General features: G+C 41.1%; 1 long non-coding RNA gene across 3 annotated transcripts; it reads right to left on the bottom strand.

The window, feature by feature from the left end:
* Positions 1–497: 497 nt before the first annotated feature.
* On the bottom strand, positions 498–23688 carry LOC143158440 (uncharacterized). 3 transcript variants are annotated; one of them, XR_012994995.1, is made up of 4 exons: positions 23645–23688; positions 22385–22451; positions 5596–5680; positions 498–2161 (listed from the first exon to the last, which is right to left on the bottom strand). It is a non-coding gene; the product is annotated as an uncharacterized LOC143158440 (long non-coding RNA). The 3 variants fall into 3 exon arrangements; XR_012994993.1 differs by lacking the exon at positions 23645–23688 and adding an exon at positions 23448–23534; XR_012994994.1 differs by lacking the exons at positions 498–2161; positions 23645–23688 and adding exons at positions 3374–5094; positions 23448–23534.
* Between the last annotated feature and the right edge of the window lie 424 nt (positions 23689–24112).

The raw sequence follows: 24112 nt of genomic DNA, 5'->3' as shown, positions 1-24112 counted from the left end.
GTTCCCTACTACCTGCTTGATTCTGTTTTGCTTGAAAATGGCGAAAGCTTTGCAAGATACTCTGTTACGCTCAACACTGAAAAGAAGCTACTAAGAGGGAAAACTTGTACCAGAAATATAAAAGCAAAGCAAGAAACTGAGAGGCTTGCCAAAACAAGCAAAGATGTGCTCCTAAAACACAACCGTAGGCAAATGTGCTCCTAAAACATAATTGTGAAGCATCCCCATGAAAGAGGTCATCCATGATTTAAGTGACCAGCTGTCACGTCCTCAAGGAGCACCATGGGCAGTCCCATAACCGCTTCTCTCACTACAGAATTCAGCTGAGTAGGAGAACAGACTTTTCCCTGCTTTTCCAATTTTCTTAGAGGGAAGGAAAAGAATTTTTTTTTCAGCTTAATAAAATTAAGGGGGGGGAAAAAATACCTAAATAATTGCTCTAGCAGTTAACAAAATTAAAATGTAGTTATGAAAATGATGAAACTACAAATTACCTTCAAATGTAAGCCATGATCAACATTGCCAAAATTCATAACCTGAATGATATTTATTTAATATACACAACTAGCATAATGCAAATGAAAAACAGCTCCAGTCAAAGTCCAAATTACAGGGAGCATAAAACCAGCTCTTACTAAATAAGAATCCTTGTACCTTTGCCCAAAACTTGGTCTGAACCCAAACTAAACATCATCTGAGGTTCACAAAATTCAGATAACACTGCTAATTTTTTAATTGCCACATGCCTCTCTACAGTTCCTGGAATTAGAGGCTGGAGTGCCAAAACTGTCCTGGTACCTGTTTCAGTGCAGTTATGTGAATGACACAAAATGTTTTCCACCAGAACTTTTGAAATTCCAGCTGACTTCTGACTTGACTGAAGTAATTACCAGAACAGGCAGGGGAGAGACAATCCCATGCGTGGACTTGAACTGATGGAGTATAAAAAGGCACAAAAGTGCACTTTTTCTCACCTTTTTTTTTTTTTTTTTTGCTGCTGGCTGCTGTATTTTATCCTGAAAATAGGAAAGGGGAGGAAACAAAGGAACTTGATTGCTTGATTTCTGTTTTTCCTTTTTCCCGCCCCCCCCAGATGTGAGAATATCCTTCTGTGCACAAGTCCTTTACCAAAATTGTTCCACACAACTCACTCCACCCACAAACAATTCTGAGGTTCTCCTGTCCTTCGGTGTGTGTTGTTGCAAGGACGGTCTCTGCAGTTCTGAAAATGTGGCTATTCCAGTGTCTCACTGTCACTCTCAGCATCTCAGAGCACGGCATTTACTGTGCTCTCTAGATCCAGAGCAACAGAAACACGTTACTTCAAGGCTAATTAACCGAAGGCCAAAGTCATGAAGTAATTCTGCCCTTGATTGACAGAATGGATTTCGTTTTGGGCTGGCATGAGGTGCGACTTTTTATTATGGAAAATATGTGCTGAAACAATGCCCGTGAAGTGAATGGCAGCCTGAGCGCGTTATGGGGTACTGTGGGTTTAAGCAAAGGAGCGTTTGGCTGGGAGTTGAAATTAGAGCTTATTGTGTGCCCTTGAGTAAACAAAGCTATAATGGGTTATTGAGAGTGCTGACTTCTAACTAACAATGTTCTCTGTGTAAGCACGACATTTTAAAACCATGAAGCCTGAGGCATATATGCTTATTATCATATGTCTTTTTATCGACTTATTTTATGTAATGCTTTTGAAAGAACAACACAGAAACACATTATATGAAGGGAACAGAGCTGAGGTATGTGGATAGGACTGTCATCAAGTATTGGCATGTGCCATGGTGATGGTCAAGGAACAAAAAATCTAGGACAACACTTTACAAGTAGCTGCAAGTATAAATTAGCAACATAAATTTGTTCCAAAGGTGTGGCCTCTCAGGGAAATTTTCACACTGGAATTTAATGATCTGGGGATGGTGCAGACATACAAAAATCCTTACAAGAGTGTTCACACAATGGACCAAGAATAATACAACTTTGACTATTCTTACCATGAACAAGACCAATACACTTCTTTGCCAACATTACATTGGTGAGAAGATGGGGAAGCTTTACAGATTGTTTCTGAATGATTCCCATGTCCTGAGTGTCTTTTCTGTACTTTCTCTGTCACCTTCACCTTCATTTTGCCAGTTTCTTGTAGGATCAAGCCCTAGTGAAAAGAAAAGTGTATTTAGTTTTTCCCCTGGTTAATATTTTGGTTAAAAAGATGGACAAGTAGAAAAAGCTCTATAAACCAGCTGTTGAGATTTTCAGGACTCAAAACATTTCAAAGCATAACCCTAGAAGGAAACAGAGCTGCCCTTGTCCCATTTCTCATTCCTGTCACAGCCTGAATGAGCAAACATGCTGCCGTCTTCCATTCACATTACAGTTGGAGGTGCTGGGATGGGAATGGACTCATCTTGTGCCATGATCAGTTCTCATTTCTGTCTGTGGATAATGAGTTATAGCAACACTGCAACAGCAGTGACTCTCGTTATAGACTCATTTTAGGGACAGGGAGAGTAATAAGAACAGAAAAGCACATTAAAAAATAGAAACCATTTTACAACATTCTTAAAGTTGTGAGGAAAATAGAGAAACAATCCATTTTTAGGGTAAAAATTTTCCTGAAAAACGGGAAATTGCTATATCACTGCCAGCAGTATCATGACAAAATGCATACATGATAGGATTTCGTCTGCAAACAAATAAGCTCAGGAAGTATCATTCCCAGAGACCACTGCAAAACATCTTCCTTAATCCCAGTTTGTGTGGTAACCCCCTGGCTCACAAAGCCCGATACTGAAGCAGACTGAATGTAAAGCGAAAGCTTTTTTGTGTGTTTGATTTGACTTGGCAATGTGAAATCCCAAGCAAAATATTGCATCTTGATTTTCTAAGTGGAAAGCAAAAGGAGGACTGGAAAAATCAGGAATTTCCTTAAGAACCAAGTGTCAAAAGCTTTAGTCATGACATCTCCTCTCCTGCCCACAGCCCAGCTCCATCCGAGATACCCAGCCTGAATAAGTGACTACAAATAGGACTTGTTTGGTGCCTATCAGTGTACCAAATACCCTTTCTCGTTTCTGAAGCAGGAGCTCATGCTGTGCATTTGGCTCGTCTGGCTGTAAGACAGCAGAGCTCCACTCCAGTCTTTGAGGTTGGGCTCCTCTCAGGGCAACCTCTCTTTTCCCCGTCAGAAGGAAAGCAGCCTTGCAAAGGGAATGCAGAAATAGCATTTTTGCCATGCCCTTGCTACTTTATTACCTCTCATTTCCAGACAATGTACACAGAAACCCTTTGTGTTTACTCATTTTTCAATATATTCCAGGTAGTCAGGGACTGAGTTTTCATCCACACTGTGGACATGAAAATGTTTATAATATCTGGCAATAGCATACCAGAAGAACAGCTACAGACAACAGTACCTTATGCTAAGACGCACCCCACTATTGAACATGTTGCCTATTTCACATAACAAATCTATTTTTCATATTTTATTAAATACAAAAAGAGACAAATGCTACATTAAAATGCCCCAATTCACTTGAATCTGTGATTGTAGTAGAAGCTCAGAGAAGGGTGGAATGCCTTTACTTCTTTTGATTTTGACTGTCTTCCATCCAAGTTTCACTTATAATAGCAGCAGGCTTGAAAGACATAATGTAATTCCCATCAGTGATTTTTTTTTATTTATGGCATTATGAGTTAGAGGATGCATTTGACGTAAGATCAGACAGTTGGTACCAAGTTCTTTTTATTTGCCATTTCTTAATAGTGTTTTTTTCAATATTTTACACAGAGCTGTCCTGTGGGGCAAAGATTAAATTCTCTGGGAATAGTGTTAATATACTGGAATAAATATGGAAGGTCAGATAATGCGGAAATACAATTAATGTCACCAAACAGTTACAAGGAAGGGAGGTGGAAGAGGATTTCATTCAGCTAATTTATCGCTACATTATATATAAGAAATTAACTTCAGGATAAGGAAATAAACTAGTTTCCCAGGTGACCTGGATCTATTTCTGGCTCTGCCACAGATCTGAATTCTGATGTAGGGTGAACCATTTTGTATAAAATAGACATTTAAAATATATTGTTTCTGGCCAGCATTCAGACCACAATCAAAATCAGATCAGGACCACAATCAAAAACAGTATCTAAGGTATGTTAGGCACCTGCTTTTCTTCTGAACCCTCTTTGTCTCAAATGCTCAGAACATTTTAGATACAGATTCTCGTTTCTATGTGCTTTTATAACAGCCAACACAGCAGGATCTCAGCTGAAACCTACAGGTATGATGCAAATAATAGCAATACTGTACCATCACTATATGGATAGTATAAACTTTTGGACAAATATATCTGGTACTCTTTCAACCATTGTTTTCTCTTTTGTCTTCTTCCTCCTGTTTCCTTTCCTGGCTTGGTGCAGCTACCGGTGCTTTATTCATCACTCTTTGCAGCAAAACAACTCTGCTCTCTTGTTTTTGGTGACCCCAGGAGAAACATGGAGGAGGGAAAAGGAGAGATCATCCAAATTACTGGTACGTTTTCTTCTTTACCATCTCAAACTTTGCCTCGCTCGTGACTTGGTCTTAGCTATGCTATTTGCACAGCAATTTCACATTGCTGTAAAAATATTTTGTTGGAAAGGAGTATGCTAAAGGAACTTAAAAAAAATCTACAGATTAATATCCTTACAAACATCCTTTTTAGCATAAAAATGTTCTCAGCGTTTTTTCCCCAAACTCAATATATTCCATTTTGTTTCTGCTATTATCAGAAAGCTGCAGATAAGCTTTTATTTCAATTCCCTAATAACTTTATCTGAATTAATTCCACATGAAATGTTACTTGCTTTATCTTACACTATGGTAAGATTAATCCAAGAACCGTGGAGAAAATCAGCAGTTCAAAATGGTTAAGGCTGTTTGAGCTAGCTTTGATGCTTATGCATGTCATCTAGAAATGAAGAAGAGTTACTAGGAGATATCTTTATATCTCTAATTAGTTGGTTACAGTAGTTCTACCATCTCTGTCATCAATCCTTGGTCTTCTGACTCTGCACAAGCAGTTCATTGATACCACTGAATATCTGAAATGTAAAAAATTCACACTGCATTTTTACACTGTAGGTGGATACAGACACAAAAAATTCTGCAAATACAGTTTCCATTAGGATATCACATTTATCAGTTCTAAATAAATTAATTTTCAACAAAGTCTTTACTATTTGATGTGCTTTTTGACTCATCTGCCAGAGAACTTTGCAAAGCGATAATGGTGAAGGAAGACAAATAAGAAGAAAAAAAAAAATCTTTTTGGACATTTAAACCAGTATTAGATTCATTTAGTATATATATGCTTATTTTGATACTAACTACCTAAAAGAATAAAGATTAGATTCTAATCCAATTCCTGACATGGCTCTATTGAAAAACAGCCACTGCAAGACCATACACAAATGCTATAACTTGTATTAGTCAGGATGTGCAGTGATGCAGAGCACATGTCTTAAATTAGAAGCTGCCTTTTCATCAGTATGTCAGCTAAAGACCACATCCTAATCTTAGCCATGTGCCACTCTGCACAGCACCTGCATGTGCATCTGAGATGAGCGCGCTGTCCCAAGATGCGGCATGGAAAAGGGGTTGTTCATCTTGCTGTGCACCATGAAGCACCTCGGGGAAAAAAAACCACAAAAAAAGAATTAGGTAAAAAGTCAGCATCGCAGAGAGATGTGTTTGACTCTGAGTCGCTTTAGAATGGTCCATTTCAAGCAGTTAATTTGTCAGTGTTTTTTCCAAAGTGAAAGGACAACACAGTATGAACATACAAAGAGTATCTTAATCACTGCAGCTCGTCACCCTCCTTGCATAAAAGCATTATGTGAGCATCTGATTTGCATCAGTGTACAGCTCTGATTGCTGAGAAAGCAGTTTGCAATTCAATAAGATTTATACACAACATTGCCTTTCTCTTATTTTCTTGCAGTAGTGTTTGTAGCTGGAATTACACAGATTTTTTCCTCACACTAACAAGCACCAAGGCCACTGTGAATAATATGATTTTTGTCTCTGGATGTATTAAAAGACCTTTCAAGACTGAGAAAGATATTGTTCATATTTCATGTACTCGAGGCTCAATATGAAAAAGACAAAAAAATGTCACTAGGTCAGGAAACACAGACATATTGATTTCTTCAAAGAGAAGGACGGGATTGCTGTACAATACACTTTTAGCTCGCAGTGACTGAACCATTTGCTATCTGGAAGTATTTTCTTGGTACTGATGATATCTAGCACCTCTGAGCTCAGCACATTATGTTTTGATTCAGAAAAGCTAAAGATGACATTTCTAGCCCTAAATCGCTAAAAACCACAATAGAGACCAGAGCTAAAATCCGGGACATTTACAAGAGGTGATTTCAGACATCTTTTACGAGTGATCTCTGCTACAAAGAGCCCTCAGTATAACCAGAGAAGACAAAAGAGTAAAGAGGCAAGGGGAAAGACAGGTTACCCTTTCCATTGCCCACATAAAACAGTGAGCATTAAACAGTGTAAAGGGCTCAACCGAGAGGCATCAGGAAACCCACAGCAGAGCTGGAAGTGGGACCTGTAGATGACTCCTGCCTGACACTTCCACCGGAAAGCTGTACAGGAGAGAGTGGAGAACGTGGATTACTTTTACAAAACGGGTCTTGTACATGTTTTAAAACACGCAGTAATTCTTTTATCAGTGATGTCATCAGGAAAAGTAAAGTGCCTAGTGAGGCAGTTATCATAAACCAGGTAGAGTTTGCTAGCCCTGTGTTTGAACCACCATGTCACCAGTGGTTTTGTGAAAAACCATTCGAGGTTTGGGCTAGAAAAGGCTGTGGAAGAAGTTCAGTAATGCATCCACCTGGAGACCGAAGGGGATGTTCAATGCTGTGAGCATCCAGGACAGGAAAATGTGCTTCTTTAAAGAAGGTTTTTTATTGGTGAATTCTGAAGACTGCAGCAATATCTGAATTAAACTATGAAATAAACACTAGGGAACAGTGGCAAAAGATTAAAGTGATTGAGTATTGTAGGGAAAGCTACAGGAACATCAAGTATTTTTTGTACAGAAATGGATTACTTACTCTTTATTTCAAGGATAATACACTAACCAAATGGATTAAAACTATTTTTGAGAAGACTATCTGAAAGGAGGCCAGTAAGCCAGAATTTCTCAAATTGCCCTTTTTTCAACTCTGTGAATTCAGGACTCCCTCCTCGTATATGACGGATGACTGAATTCCGGTGAAAGAAGCATAGTGAGGTCTTGGGTTTTTAACTTTCCTGTCCTAGTGTACCCAGATCTTTCAAATCACTGAAAGAACTGAGAATTTATTTCTAAAGACTTTTTCTTCCCTCTGGAAGAGTGGAACATTTGAGATACCCTTTGGCAATTAAAGCATGTGAAAAAAAGTCAAAGCAAATGGCGTATTTGAGCCAATGAAAAAAATCCTAGTAGTAAAACAAATGAGGTCTTTATTAACACGAATGAACCAAACACATTACATCAACTACTTCTGAGCCGCTTATGGATTTCTGTAGCCAGAAAAGTTCATGACATTTGTATCTCTATTAGTCATTGTATTTTATTTGAACTTATTAAAAGACTGCTATATTTCTTTCCCCCTTCTTTTTAAATCATTTAGGTTTCTTTTCAGATTGTACTGCTAATGATTTTTTTTTTTAATAGCATTTGTTATTTATATTAAACTTTTGGTGGTATTACCAGCTTTCTACAAAAACGCAGAATGGAAAAAGAAGGAATGCTTCTGTTAAAGCACTATTCTGTAGCACTCTTACCACTGCCAACACTTAAAAGTATTTTCTTTACTCTCAGCTGTGTGATATAGTAGTGAAGATCACTCCATGTTTTATAGTTCAGCTGATGAAAGTGGACAGTTAAGATGCAATGCACGTATATATGGGTGAAAAACACAAACCACGGCTCTTTTAAAGTGCATGTGCAGGGAGGGCTATACTCACTTAACTGCCTTAAAAGGACATTAACAGTACAATTTTGAGCTCACAAGGGTTAAGGAAATATAACACGACAACCTTAATTCAGTGGGATCAGGCTTTACTTTACCAATTTTAAGCATATGTTCACCTTCGTTTTCCACCAAGTGCTGATCTGTGTGGTGTCTGTTTCTCCTCATCGCTGATTCCCAGTACTTATTACTTTCCTCCCCGATTACCAGTCTGCCTTTCTCTTTTCAGCAAGTGCCAGCCTTCAAAACTAGCCTTTCCTTGCAGCACCAACAATGTCTAGTCTCGATTTCTTTATCTTATGTTCTTTGTTCCAATTAGTTTAGATCAGATCTCTGTGCCATCAGCATCCAACTCGAATGGCTTTCTTCCCATGTGCATGGGTTACAGGGCAAAGAAGAGAGAACAAGAAATATGTTTAACCCACCCACATACCTTAGTTTTAATGTCTGGCAGGGCTCAGCAGATAAAGTAGACAATTCTACCTGGTTTATAGCACGGTCAAATATGGATGGATTTTTAAACAGAAGGCAAAATGAACAACTCTCACAAAAACAGCTAAACCATTTGAAGACAAGAATCATAGAATCATAGAATCATAAAGGTTCGAAAAGACCTCTAAGATCATTGAGTCCAACCGTCGACCCAACACCACCATGCCCACTAAACCATGTCCCTAAGCGCCTCATCTACATGTCTTTTAAATACCTCCAGGGATGGGGACTCAACCACTTCCCTGGGCAGCCTGTTCCAATGTTTAACCACTCCTTTAGTAAAGAAATTTTTCCTCACGTCCAATCTAAACCTCCCCTGGCGCAACTTGAGGCCATTTCCTCTCGTCCTATCGCTAGTTACTTGGGAGAAGAGACCGACACCCACCTCGCTACAACCTCCTTTCAGGTAGTTGTAGAGCGCGATGAGGTCTCCCCTCAGCCTCCTTTTCTCCAGGCTAAACAACCCCAGTTCCCTCAGCCGCTCCTCATAAGGCTTGTTCTCCAGACCCTTCACCAGCCTCGTTGCCCTTCTCTGGACACGCTCCAGCACCTCAACGTCCTTCTTGTAGTGAGGGGCCCAAAACTGAACACAGTATTCGAGATGTGGCCTTACCAGTGCCGAGTAGAGGGGCACGATCACTTCCCTACTCCTGCTGGCCACACTATTTCTGATCCAGGCCAGGATGCCATTGGCCTTCTTGGCCGCCTGGGCACACTGCCGGCTCATGTTCAGCCGGCTGTCAACCAGCACCCCCAGGTCCTTTTCTGCTGGGCAGCTCTCCAGCCACTCTTCCCCAAGCCTGTAGCGCTACATGGGGTTGTTGTGGCCGAAGTGCAGGACCCGGCACTTGGCCTTGTTGAACCTCATACAGTTGGCCTCGGCCCATCGATCCAGCCTGTCCAGGTCCCTCTGCAGAGCTTTCTTACCCTCGAGCAGATCAACAGAAGAAGAAAAAAGAAGAAGAAAACCCTCAGATTGTGGCAGACACCCAGCATAAGAAAACTCAGTTTTGCCTGGCTAATTCCAAGTGCTGAATAGTGCATTTTGTAATGCGAAGCACTTGGCCGTCTGGAAAATGAGTGTTGGTTATGCTAGGAAAACCTCTTGTAAGTAATACACACGGACATCACACACTAACCCATTCCTTTTTCTTTCTCTGTGATCCTTCTCCTTCCCTTAAGTTTCCTAATTTCATTGTGCACTCATGTTGCCCCATATAGTGATTCTGCAGCTTATTTCAATTAAAGGTTGGTGTTTTTTTTCTTGTCTCCCTATTTGTTTCTCTTTTTTCAGAAACCCTATAGACATTAAATTGAACTTTGGAACATGTTATTAGAACAGATTTTAAGGACAAGACAGATGTAAAGGCAATACCATGCCCTCAAATTCATCATTACAGAAAGGTAACTGAAGAGGTTTTAGGAATACAATAAAAACTCTGAGGTGGCACAAGGACACCATAAAAGAGTCTTATCAACAAGTTTTTTTTGTCATCTGACTCAAATGCCTTTTCATTTCTTGGCTACAGGTGATCTTTAGAAATGTGTATTGAGAACGGCAAGCATATCTGTCAATTTGATGTTTTAAACTTCTATGTTCTCTTAAGGTTCTTCTTGCAAAACCTAACTTCCAAGGCCCACTAGTACTAAATCCAATATTCGCTTTCAGAAAAAAGAAAACATAAAAAAAAAATCTGATTTTGCTTTAAGCTTTAAATTAAAATCTGAATTCCAGTCTTAGCTGAGAGCTATGATTTATAATTCTAAGCCTATCCCTCAGCCTTCTGTATCATTCTTCCTCACCCTGCACATCAGTTCATTCAAGAGGCATTCCTCATTCCTCTCAAAATCAAGATCCATAACCATGGACTCTGCCCTCCCCTGCAAATGAGTAACCCAGATGTGAGAGAAATGCGATCTATATCTCAGCTCAAAGTATTTTTTGTTCCCTTTTTTTGTGAGACAGAGAAGCATTTTCTTTGCCAGAAGTGAGGGCTTACACCCTCTCAGCTATGGATCAAGATGCATAGAAAGGCCCAGCACCAATTACTTCTGACATCCAACCACCACCACTCTGCCTACTGACAGCCCCACAGGGCTTCACAGACTCCAGCTGCCGCCTTCTACACCACCTCAAAGGAGGGCTCTGGCACTGGAACCAGAGTGTGCAACAGGACATCCAGCCACGCTGCCTTCAGACATGTCTTTGGAGGATGGCAAAGACCAGCAGACACTGGAAACTCTCCCCTCTCCCTGCTAAGTTCACACAACTGGTGCTCTGTGGAAAAATCTCTACTGGATCATGGAGAGGAGGCATAGCAGATGTAGATCGGACATGTTAAGGAGCATGTGTCCCAAAGAATCTCTTCAGATGCTAATCCTCCAAATGAGCAAGAAAGCAGCAGGCATTGAGCCTGAAGGCACCGATAGCATCAATAGTATGCCCTCCAAAATATTAATTCAGGAGCAAGCACCCCACCAGATGTATTCCTTTAGGCTTAAAGTCACCTTTCAATGGTTGCTTTATTGAAGGAGTTTTTCCTGAAACAGCAGTTGCACCCTGGTGCTGCAGCAAGCCCTAAATATTACTTTATTATTAAATATTAATATTTAAATATTAAATATTATTACTCCCACTAATAGCAGTAATGAGAAATAAGAGAAAGAAATTGGTCAAAAAAATGGCTGTAGCAGCTAGTACTAAGACACACACAGAGGATATACAAGGTAAGGGAAAGTGTGGTTTGAGTTTATATTTGCTTTCAGTATCAGATACGGAGTAGGTAATCTCCACCTTCAATTCCAAATGTTTTTTCCTGTGCCTTCTCCACAAAGCAAAACAAATCCCTGCAGTTTTAACACAAGCAACTTTCAGAAGAGCCTTGTTCCACATAAAGCATGCTGATGGCACTGTGAACACAACCAGTTCCCGTGAAGGGACTGAAAGGAGAACCGACTGTGCAAAACTCAGCTTTTGAGCCATTATGCAAAAATATTTTAACCACCTTGGAGTCTTTCTTCGTGTTTCGTTTCTGTTTAGTGTGAAATTAGCACAGGTCGCTTCTGACAGGAACACATTTGCATTCATTAGAAACTAAGCAAATCAAATCAAGAACTGGTATTGGTAAAATCCACCAAGCTGTGGAGAACACAGGTTGTCTTTATGACTTGAGTTAGTTTTTTGAAATAACCACAATATGATTTTCAAACGTTTTAGAGAACCTTACAGAGTCTCAACAAACACACAGCCAGACTCCATCTCTTTCCTGACTGTATTCCTATAGAAGTAGACAAGCAAAGTTTAAGAGGGGCAACAGAAGATCAGCAAAGTAAAATGTGTAATTGCCCTGCGTAATACACAGGGTTATTCACAGACCCAGGGCTCAGTCTCACCTTTCCAGGTTCACAAGATGGCGATCCATCATCTACTATCCTGTACTGAAACCCAGGCATCACATCTCTTTGAAAAAACAATGCAAGGAGAAGGTCTTCCTCCTCTGTCCCCTGCCACCCCACCACCCATGAAACAAGAAATGAGCTCCATTGTGTCGGAAAGGAAAGGTGGAATTAAACCTTTAGATCTTTTTTTGCCCAGGCTGTATCTGCTATACTTCAGCTGTCAGTAACTATGTGAAGCTGATCCTGTTAGAGTGCACTGTATCTCTCCTCAGAAAACCCTCACCTCTCCAAAAGTCGGAATGGACTACTCATAGTTGAGCTGTCACTTTGATTTTGACCTTCAGAGTGCATTTCATGTTCCTTCTTTTGAAGTCTGACACTTGCAGCTTGTTTGTGTTGCTAGCATCTTTGTATGCTAAGCTGCACATACCAGGTTTCTCACAAGGAAACTGAGGGGAAGCCATAAAAATAAGATATCATACTTAACCAACTGGACAAAATCAACAAACTCCAGAAAAACAACAGCATTAGTGGATGGGTTTAGGTCTCTGGACACATTTCTAACCTACTGACTTTAGTTTTTTTAGCGATAATGGGATGAGTTCTATACTGTGAGGAACAGCATAAGAAAGACATGAACCTGTTGGAGTGGGTCCAGAAGAGGGCCATGAAAATGACCAGGGGGATGGAACACCTCTCTTATGAAGAAAGACTGAGAGAGTTGGGGTTGTTCAGCCTAGAGAAGAGAAGGCTTCCGGGAGACCTTACTGCAGCCTCTCAGTACTTAAAGGGGGCTTATAAAAAAGATGGTGGCAAACTTTTTAGCAGGGCCTGTTGCGACAGGACAAGGGGAAATGGCTTTAAACTAAAGGGGGGTAGATTTAGACTAGCTATAAGGAAGAAATTTTTTACACTGAGGGTGGTGAAACACTGGCACAGGTTGCCCAGGGAGGTGGTGGATGCCCCATCCCTGGAAACATTCAAGGTCAGGTTGGACGGGGCTCTGAGCAACCTGCTCTAGTTGAAGATGTCCCTGCTCATTGCAGGGGGGTTGGACTAGATGACCTTTAGAGGTCCCTTCCAATCCAAACTATTCTATGATTCTAAGAATTGTGGATGGAGAATTAGGAATATTTTAAGGGGAATATGATTCATAGAGGCCACAAGAGCTTTGCTTTATTTGTGATCTACTTCAGGGTTGGTAGTAAACTCATTACCTTAGCAATACTGAACAGAGATCAATAGGGGAACTCTCTGAGAGACAGAAAAGCAGAGAAGAACAAGACATGTCAAGATTCATATGCTCAAAGAGCTACGTCAGCTGGCCTTTGAGAGAATAATGGTACTACAGGTGCAAGGACTAAAAAAAGATCAGGTAAAAGCTCAACATTTGTATTAAAAAGCTCATAAAACTCACAGTGAAATCTGGTGGATATAGTTCAAATGTTATCTTAAACACACTAAAAATAGAGAAAACAATGGAATACTGTAATGTCACACCTTTGTAATGATGTGAAATGAGTTTACAACAAACAGCTCTCAACCAGACTGGATGCTGTAGAGTATCTTCCAACAGTGCACTGTCTTAAAAGATTTTTACAGAAGCAATGTGATTTCCTTTTCTAACATTTTAATGACTTCATGAGACAGAAGACACCAGTGGAGATCCAACAACTCACCCAGCAGTAGATGTGGCCTGGATAGTCAGACCTTCCAGTAAGAATAGGATCACAATTCAGACTGGAAGGGACTGCTTGACTGTTCTCATAGCGAAAAGTTTTTCCTTACGCTCTCAGTTGCTCTTGTTTCAACCTATGGATGCTGCCTCATTGTGAAAAGCCTGGCACCATCTTCTTGATGGCTGCCTCATAAGCCCCCCCAAAGCCACCTCTGCTCCAGGCTGAGCCAGCTCCAGTTCCTCAGCCTCTCCCCACAGGGCAGGTGCTCCAGCCCCTGACTGCATCAGTGGGTCTTTGCTGAACTCATGCCAGTTTCCCGATCTCTTTTGGCATTGGCTCCATCTCATATAACTTGAGAATCTACATCTAAGGAAGCTCTTCTTGCACCTCTAGTTTGCAGAAAGAAATATATAGCTGCAAAAGGACGTATCACACAGACCTATTATTGCACTGGCTGAACTGATTTCTGACAGTGCTTATTTTCCCTTTTTAACTGGGGAGGGAACTCAGACCAAATAGCCACATTTCCTCAGTCAAGTTAGATTACAGAAAGTTCAACCATAATGTCACCCTTTGTATTCCCTTTGAACTAATTTTTCAAAAGATTTGTAAAAAATAAAAGAAGGGAAAATCAGTTCTAGGAAGTGGGTCACTACTTACGATGCCTGCCTGTGAGTAGATACTTGCCGAGATCGACAAGAAAATGACACCAGTCAGTAAGTTTTTTGTTTATAGTTTCTTTCACTCTGTAGGCCTACTATCTTCAATGGTTTGACTTTCATACAGCTCAGGAAGTTTCCTATTTTAACAGTAGCTTTCTGGGTTTGCTACTAACATCACAAAAAGATCTGTTTGTATGAGGTTTACCTTTTTTCCTCATTTTTGTTTCAACAAAGAGAAAGATGCTGAAGCATGTCAGTGCAGTATGATTTGCCAAAGCACCTCCTGATGCCAGTCAGAGAAGCAAAAGGGTTCCTCTCATTTGCACTGACAGGCATTGCACATATTGGAATTGACACTGATTAATTAAATTTGATAGAATGAACCAAAGCAAATACTTAACAGAGCAGGGTGAACAGACAAAGCAAACAGTTTGTAAATAACTCAGTGGCTGAAAATTCAAATTCATCCAAGTAACTTCAGCAAACATGAACCACTAACACACTGCCCAACAACCAGGAATGACTCCCAGCCAGAAAAAAAAAGCTAAATTAGCATAAATACTATTTGCCCAGCCTTAACCTTTACATTAAGTTCTATGAGGCAAACCTGCTATACTTTGTTCAGCTTGACGATTGCATAAAAACTCTCTACAAAAGTATATTTACACCTCCAACCCAGAAAATCTTTCTTCCTTATTTCAGAGTCTCCACCTAATGGGAGTATCACATTTTGTCAAAATTTTTAAATCGATGGCAATTATTATTCAAAGGTTTTATACCATTGTTCTTCCTTTCCAGCATTTTTGTGTATTGCAGAGTTTTATAGCTTTTGTTCATAAGGTCATAGGTGAAACTCAAAAACACACTTATGACTTATAAATCTTAGTCCCTTTCTTTTAAGAAATGGTCTAAGTCAATTGTCCACCTACTTCCAAAGTCAAAATTACAATGTTATATGAAGATTTCTTGATGTTTATGTCTTGAGCATACTCTTGCTTGATACACTGGTTTGGTAAGGAATATGCCTTCAATAGAAAGCAGCCCTTGTTCACTGCATATTGTATCTTATCTTTGCAGGGGAGCTGTCTTTGAACTCATGTACTCATACAAAGTAAGATTTAATGATATACAACACTTGCAGGCAAGTTAATTACATTGGAGCCTAGAACACTTTTTTTGTGGTTCAATGATAAAACTATAAATGAACACTTTGAACAAAATCCCTAAGTAGTTAAACCACATTATAAAGTAGTGACATTTGGCTAAAGAATTAAAACCATACAAATAAATAATTATATATGTATGTTTGAGCAGGCTGTGCATGTGAAGGAAGATGAGTCACTTCACTTTTTTATGTTGGCCTTGTGACAGCTGAGCAATGTAATTATCTTCTTTTGCATTGTGCTAGTTTTATCTCGTTGGTATTAGACTTTTATTTTTTCCATATTCTAATTTCTGCAGCGGGTGAAGTGCAAGACTCAGGGAAGCAAGGCATTGCTATAATTTAGTTTGCTCAGGTTTCATCTAAAGAATATTTCAGTGTTTTTGAATAAAAATAAAGCCAAAGTAGGGGGACTCTTGTTATTATGCACCCAAATAATGATTAATAAATATTCCTACTTAACAGTTTTAAATTGGATTAATTTACCTTCATTTAAAATAAGGAAAGAAAAACAAACAAGAAAATCCTTTCAACCAGGCCAAAGGGGTTACTGAATCCATACTATGCATAAAATGTATTTAAGAAGGTATATAAAACTAGAAGTATGTTTGGGGCTTTTGTTCCTCATGCCAAATAAAATAAAAAAGCAAAAATGACTATATTTACAGTGATGACTCTGCTAACTGACTTATGAAATACCCGTGAGCACATGGCAAATGGCAAAAGGCATGCCAGGCTACTATTATTACCACCAAAACATGTAGACAAACAAAAAATACACAAAAATCTTGAGGTTGCAAATATATAGCAGAAAGTCTTGGTATACCCTTAAATAATGAAATATTAATAAATACCCCTTTCCTATTATCACATATACCCCAACTGGAATTAATGTGACGTCAAAAAGACTTCTTCCAATATCAGGCTTTGAGAACATCCCTGTAAAGCCAGTTAAGTTGGACAACCGTTAAGATGGAATTAGTTTTAGAATGACGTGTGCTTCTCTTTTTACTAATGAGCTTGAAGACCAAGCCCTTGAACAGGCTTGTTCATCACAAATAGATTCATCAGAATAAAAAAAAAAAAAGGAAAGCAGTCCTCCTGGTAAAGCAGCATACAGAGAGGAAGGCAGTCATATTTTGCACTAGTTTGGAATATGGGATTCAAACTATTAATATGAATGTCTACAATAGTAGACACAGACATCTAAAATAGTAGACATAGACATCTACAACAGTACACGTAGACATGCACACTAAAACGAGATGGCTGTGACCTAGAATAGGCCTCCGTAAAGCAAGTATCTAAATCTGGTGAGAAGAATCTCACCTGAAGTGACAAACATATACAGTATAATAGGAAAGCTTTTACTTAAAATATTGCCCAGCAGTGTGAAAGGAGTATCACCTTGCATCCGATTACCTAGGCTGACTCAGCAGTCAGACAAGAGCACTGACTTGATGGTAGCGCATGTGCACGTGCATAAAAAAGGGAAAAATACTCTGGCTTTCAGACAATCTCCATTCTCTAACCAACATCACCTTGGCCTTGCTCGAGTTGCATTTCAGCCGCACAGTGCTGGAGGTTCAAGTGGACTTGCAGTGGCTGCTCTGCCAGAGCTCTGCTGGAACACGGGTACCCCCGCAGTGCTACAGGTGGTGTCACACAGTGTGAGCTGAGGGAGGCACACTCGTCAGCAGCCAAAACCACCAGACCAAATCCAGGTTTCATTACTTATTTTGTAGCTCAGTAACATTTCCATCAACTCTAACCAAGAAAAAAGTAACTTTGGACCATTGACTCTGGAATCCTCTGTGCTGGTGTAGATATTCTTACTAGCCCATAATATTGCTGAGTGAGTCATACAGAGACGTTTATGAAAATGAAAAATTAGAATTTTTTAAGAAGGTGACATGTCATTTTGATCTTAATATTGAATTCTGAACTTTTGTGGTGAAAACCAGTGCAGATTACCTTTTTATATAAAAGTTTTCCAGTACTGCACAATTCCCCCAAGCAGCATGTTTTGCACATACAGCAACTTTCTTACATGACTGTGAACAGTAAGCAATCCACTGGCAACACTATACAAGAGTAAAAGGATGAACAGCCTTACACGCAAAACCCACTAAAACTAAAACCACCAGGCTCTGTGTTCAAGGCATTCAGAAGTCGAAGTCAGAAGCATTACTAATGACAGGCATATGTAATAAGATCTGTGTGGTGAAGCAATGCATCGCTGCGGCCAGATTTAGAGCCAGATCATCACTTTAGAAATATCAATAGCTGGATAATGTCCAAGTTACTTCCTCATCAAAGCAATATGACTCCTGACTCCAGTGAAAATAACAACCTCAGTTTGTGGAGACAAAGTCCTGATCAATAATGAATCTTAACATGTCTATGGGATCTTCTGCCTTCTCAAATATGAATTAGTACTGACACCTTCTTGGCGCTCCGCCAGCAGCGGCTGCTCACTGAAAGTTGAGTGGCAAATGTGGGCTGGTGAAAGGTGAATTAAAATATGATATTTGAAGTATGGTTTACCAGAAAGACTATGATACAACTGTAAAATGTGGCTATGGGAAAACTAGAGAAACATTTGATTGTGGTTATTACATTTCTAATATGAAATACAGCCTGACATACGCATGGTCAGGGCCCTAAAAAATCACACAAGACCTTAGTCCTTCAAACCATCTCCCCAGGTTTTGGAGCCAATGGACAATCATCAATCTTTTCAAGTTTCTCGTGGATTGCCATGTAGCCTGCTCACCACACTTGTAACTGAAAACACTACCAATTTTCCTGTTTAACAGAACACCACAGATTAGCTATGGGCCACATATCAAAGCCATGTGACTTGGAATTAGAGATACGCAGCTCTGGACTGTGCACATTTCATTCCACCAGCTCAAATTTCTGATGCTTTGTCTCTCAAAATAACCCAGTATTCACCAAGAAGGTCCCTGGAAACCTCTGGGAAAACAGGAATTGTTTTACTAAATTAGACCCCTGACCCATTTAATCCTTTCTCTGGTAACATGAAGACTTAAGAAGCTAGGCACTCATGACCACCAGGATAGGTTTCACGCTGATTTTCAGTGTAACTCAGAGATTGACTTAAATGGTAAATTGCAGGCTTTGCTCTTCATTCTGCATTTTTATTATCATAAATCTGATTGTGAATTATAGCTTTAGAATCACTACATTCTTAAAATATATTTCAAAACATGTTCTGAAGGTCTCAATTCTATGGCTAACATTCACATGAGGAAAGAGGACAATTTTAAATGATTGCCTGTCCAGGTTTCCTCTGTGATCGAGTTCTGCGCTACATCCACAAGCATGCCGACACAAATACAGAATTCCCGATGCTCTGGGAAATCTGTTTTACCAGTAGTAGGTTAGGACTGAGCCCCCAAATAAAAATGTCTTGTACGTTTTATGTAGCTCTTGTATTCATTTAGTAAATGTTAAAGTAGATGTTAAAATTCAAAATATTCACAGCCACTACTCTGATAGAAATGTAAGTATCTCAAACATGCATTTGAACAGACATTCCTGCAGGCCCGAGTGGAAATTCATCAAAGAGCATAAATGCTTGCCTAAATACCCACTGATGTCGGCAGCATAACCGTATGTGAAACTTCTGACTGAATCAGGACCTCTAACTGCTTCAAGACATTTTTTCATCTGGACTTCCAGAGACGTCACTATCATTCCACTCACATGTCTGCACTGCACGGTCGCATGGATAATGTTTCATACATATATGTATGATATATACAGACTCCAGAGGCCAGAAAAACGCTTTTTACTCATAGCATTCCATATCTTCCCTGGAGCACATATACATATCTTAAATTCTAAAAACCCTGACTTTGTAGTATTTCTGCAGAAATTAAGCTTGTCTAATGTTTTCACAACGAAGAGCTGAAAATCAGGCTTCTGAACTCATGTTTATATGCTTTAAGAAATGACCTGATTTTTAAAAGCACTGAGCCTCAGGTGACTTTGGTGGATTTAGGGGAGAGGTTTTCTAACAGAGCTGGAACAAATGCCTAATCTGCTCCCTTTGTGGTTGGTAGGAGTATTACTGTTGAGCTCAGTGGAGCTCAGCTGCTAACTTTTGTTTTTGAAAACCAGGTAGTCACAGGAACTGAACACCAAAGAACGCTCAAAGAACAGGGCAGGGTTTTCAGAACACCACAACCGAAACACATCCCTGTTTCTGAGTGTTTACTGTCACTGCTTGCTTGAAAGACTAACAGGTGTATGGGAAATAGGATATGAGAAAGATGTCTTCTTGTTTCAAAATAATTTTAATCCTATCATTTTTCCTATGCCGCCCCTTGCCTGAGCCTTGAAAGAGGAGATATGCCATCTGTTTCAATAAAAAATGAAAAGTATATATGTATACAAACACACACGTGATTGGGGCAGTGCTAGAACTAGGGAGAGCAAATAAAGAATCTATCTTTAAAATATTAAACATGGAAAATTATGAAACAATAAAACACCTGTCCTTTCAGCACTCTATTCTTCAATACTTGGGGAAATGTTTCTTATAACTACTACAATTATATTTATAAATTTTCCTTAGAGCATCACATTTTTGCAATCATCAAAGCTACAAAAAGTTTATCATTTAAAGCAACAGACTGAAGAAGTCCAGTAAGCTCAATTCTCCCTATTTCCTTTTAGTTTTCATTTCATTTATTGGTTATTAGTAGAATCTTTTTGACTGTGTTTCTCTTCTAGGTACATTTTCTTTTAATGATTGAGTTTCTTCATATTGCAGCTGATGCACTTTTCAGTGTTTTAGTTATAATTACCAAATTCAGAATGAAAATGAAAACTACTTAATTATGTAATTGTCTTAGAGACAGCACGATAATTAAAGCCCTCAGAAAAGCAGTCCAGAAGCATTGGCTGTGCAGAAAGGTAAAGAAAATATAATACAGGCATCTCAGAAAAAGACTAAATAAAACACTGTAGGGGAAGAAATTATACATGCATCCCTGAACAGATGCCCTTAAGACCTGTATACCTTAATCAACATAAAATATTATATTTACATAACAGAGCATATGCAACAAGATATGTCACCGTAAATGGGCTATCCAGAAGTTATAAAAGGTAAGAGACTGAAGCTGTACATGACATTACAATAGTGTTGAAGATGAAAATAAAATGTATGACAAAGAATAAAATTAAAAATATAGGTGGGATTAATCTGCAAATAAAACAGTTAAAAGTTTACTAAGCAATGTATAAAAAACAATAAAAGCTGAAGATGTTCTTCTTGAAGGACTAATCTAAAAAGTTATCTCTAGTGTTGTGATATTAAAAGTCAGTATAAACTTCTTTAGACACAGATCTCCAAGCTATTACACTTTCCCAAACTTTAGAAGTATCTGCAGCTGCACACCGCAAAACCAAAACCAGCTGGACTCTCTTACATGGCAAAAGGGGAAATCTAAAGTTTCACATCTATGACTTGCATGAGAAATCCTTCAGAGAAACACAAACATTTACCCGGCTAAAAAGCCTTAACCCCTTCATTCTAGCTTCGTGAGGTGATGACACAGGAGAGGATTAGGCTGTGATCAGATGGTGGGACTGGTTAAAAACCACAGAATTTCTGCTGCTGCCCAGAGACGGGAAGGGTGACTGTGTGCACACTAGTGTGCTGGTTTTGGCTGGCATAGAGTTAATTTTCTTCACAGTAGCGAGTATGGGGCTATGTTTCGGATTTGTGCTGAAAACAGTGTTGATAACACAGGGATGTTTTCATTATTGCTGAGCAGTGCTCACACAGAGTCAAGGCCTTTTCTGCTTCTCGCACCACCCCACCAGCGAGTAAGCTGGGGGTGCACAAGAAATTGGGAGGGGACACAGCTGGGACAGCTGACCCCAACTGACCAAAGGGATATTCCATACCATATGGTGTCATGCTCAGCATATAAAGCTGGGGGAAGAGGAAGGAAGGGGGGGACGTTCGGAGTGATGGCGTTTGTCTTCCCAAGTAACCGTTACAGGTGATGGAGCCCTGCTTTCCTGGAGATGGCTGAACACCTGCCTGCCAATGGGAAGGAGTGAATGAATTCCTTGTTTTCCTTTGCTTGCATGCGCGGCTTTTGCTTTACCTATTAACCTGTCTTTATCTCAACCCATGAGTTTTCTCACTTTTACTCTTCCGATTTTCTTCCCCATCCCACCATGGGGGGAGTAAACGAGCGGCTGTGTGGTGCTCAGTTGCCAGCTGGGGTTAAACCACGACAACTGGAAAAGTCCCACCAGCTGCAAGGGGCGATACAAGCCCTCAGAACCCATGTGGAGAATGGTCTCTCTGTACATAACTTGCACCATTTCTGAATTAACAGTGCCAGAGTTATTATGCTATTTCTCCTGAATGCCACCACCACACAGAAAATACTGTTACATTTGAAGTTAACAGAATACGTGAACAATTATTTTCTTTTTCATGCTAGAAGCCTCAAACTGCCACACAAGAAATCAGCTTCCTTCTGTTCCCAGCAGTTAACATTCATTTCACATGTGTTTTGGCACTTGGCAGTAGATAATTATTGGCTACACTCTTTGCCATGAAGTACTCTCCTTTCATAATTAAGAAATCCTTTGAATTGTGGACAGTTAACTTCTCTACAGCTAAAGATTGCAAGCAATCAGTATGTAAACTACAAGTTGACACCAACAGCTCATATGGACAAGATAATGCTCACACACTGAAGGCTACCTGTGCTTAATGTAAAAGCAATAGAAAATAATGATTTTTAGACATTTCAAAGCATTTAACTTAAAGTGGATCAGAACACAGAACTGCTTGCTTCGTTCTATCAGTGTGAACCAAGGCACAGGCTCAGTGAAAATCAGAAGATGTAAATTTCTTCGGAAGAAAGTCTTCTTTCACTTCCCTTCTTTACAGTTCTTACCTTCACTACACTTGGACTCGCACCTCTATGAGGCTCAGTCTGTGTGGCACCCGTGAGAAAAGAGGTTCTGGAAAAGAAATATAAAAGAGTCAAACCACTCCTCGAGACTGTGAGATCTTTTAACAGTTCCAGAGGTGTTATCCAGTGCTTGAATAAATTAGGACACAGCATCCTGCTAATCAGCTCCTGCTTCTGCCTTCCAAGTTCCCCCAGCACACTTTTTGTGACTATAAAGCACTAGCAGGTATCAAACTTTATTTTTAACATATGCCTGTGTAACTATTTATATATAAAGCTGATGCTTCTTTCCAGTCAAACTATTGATTTGATGCACTTATTGTACATTGAATATGTATTTTATCTGAAATTAAATTTGAGGGCATTCTCCTAATTCTCCATTGCAATTGTTTTAACACTGTTTCTTGATAATTTCATGAAAAAAATTACATTTCTACTCCATTTTGGTCCTTTCAGCTACCTATTCTTTCCCCGATTTATGAATTTGTCACCTCAGGTACTACTTTATACACTGAAGTCCACGAACTGTCTTTAGAATCTATGAAATACCCGAGAACAGCTTGGTAACAAACTGCTGTAAAAAGGTTAAATTTACACGGAACTGCCTTTGTTACTCCAAGACACTAGCGAGGAAAGAAATGCTGCAAAAACCCGCCAGAGCGTGCTTAGCACTGTGGACGCCGCCAGCCCAGCGGCGTGGAAGCCGGCATGGAAGCGTGCGGAGGCCCCCGGGCCCTCGGGAAGGCAGCCCCCCGGGGCAGAGGCCGTTCCCGCCGTTCCCGAGCCCCGTCCCGCCGGCACGGGCACGCCGCCGCCGCGGGCGCCAGGCCAGGCCCGGAGCGCCGCTACAGCGACGAGCGCCCCCTGCCGGCGCGGGCGGGCGGCTGCCGCGGCGGCGGCGGCGCGGGCGGGCAGCGGCCCCCACAGGCCGGCGGGAGGCGGCGAGCGGCAACGGCGGTCCGCGGCTCTGCGGGACCGGTCGGGGGGGGGGGGGGGAGGGCTCTGTTTGCGGCCGGGGCAGGGGCGGCATCCCCGGCCTCCTTACTTCTGAGGTCCTAAGCTTTACGGAGGTGAAAGCACTACCGGTCCGGAAAGCAGACGGCGGGTCCCGGAGGCCCGGCACCCCCGCACCGGCCGCCCCTCCAGCGCCACCGGCTTGGCCCGGCGCTTCCTCCGGGCGCGCGCGTCTCGCCCCTCCCCGGTGGCTCCGACACGTCTCTCCCTCCCCCCCTCTGCCCGCACCCGCCAGCCAGCCGAGGGGCACCCCCGCCGCGCCGCGCCGCACCCCTTCCCCGGGCCGGGCCGGGCCGGGCCGGCCCCGCCGCGCCCGGCTCAACCCGGCCCCGCCGAGGCGGCCGCCGGCCTCCGCGCCCCGCCGCGCCCCGCGCTCCCATAGGCTGGCGGCACCTCAGCGGCAGCCAATCAGAAGGCGGTTGTCAGGCGCTCCCGTCTATTTTTAGCATGCACAAACAGGCGCACGCGGAGGCGAGGGGACAGACGCGCACACGGACACACAGACAGGCACACACAGACACGCACACGGACACACAGGCACACACAGACGTGCACACGGACACACAGACACGTACACACAGACGTGCACACGGACACACAGGCCTGCACAAGACACACAGACGTGCACACGGACACACAGACCTGCACACGACACACAGATGCGCACACGGACACACAGACACGCACACACAAACG

This window comes from Aptenodytes patagonicus, chromosome 1, assembly GCF_965638725.1.
Source record: "Aptenodytes patagonicus chromosome 1, bAptPat1.pri.cur, whole genome shotgun sequence".
Classification (NCBI taxonomy): domain Eukaryota; kingdom Metazoa; phylum Chordata; class Aves; order Sphenisciformes; family Spheniscidae; genus Aptenodytes; species Aptenodytes patagonicus.
This window is presented reverse-complemented; position numbering and strand designations above follow the sequence as displayed.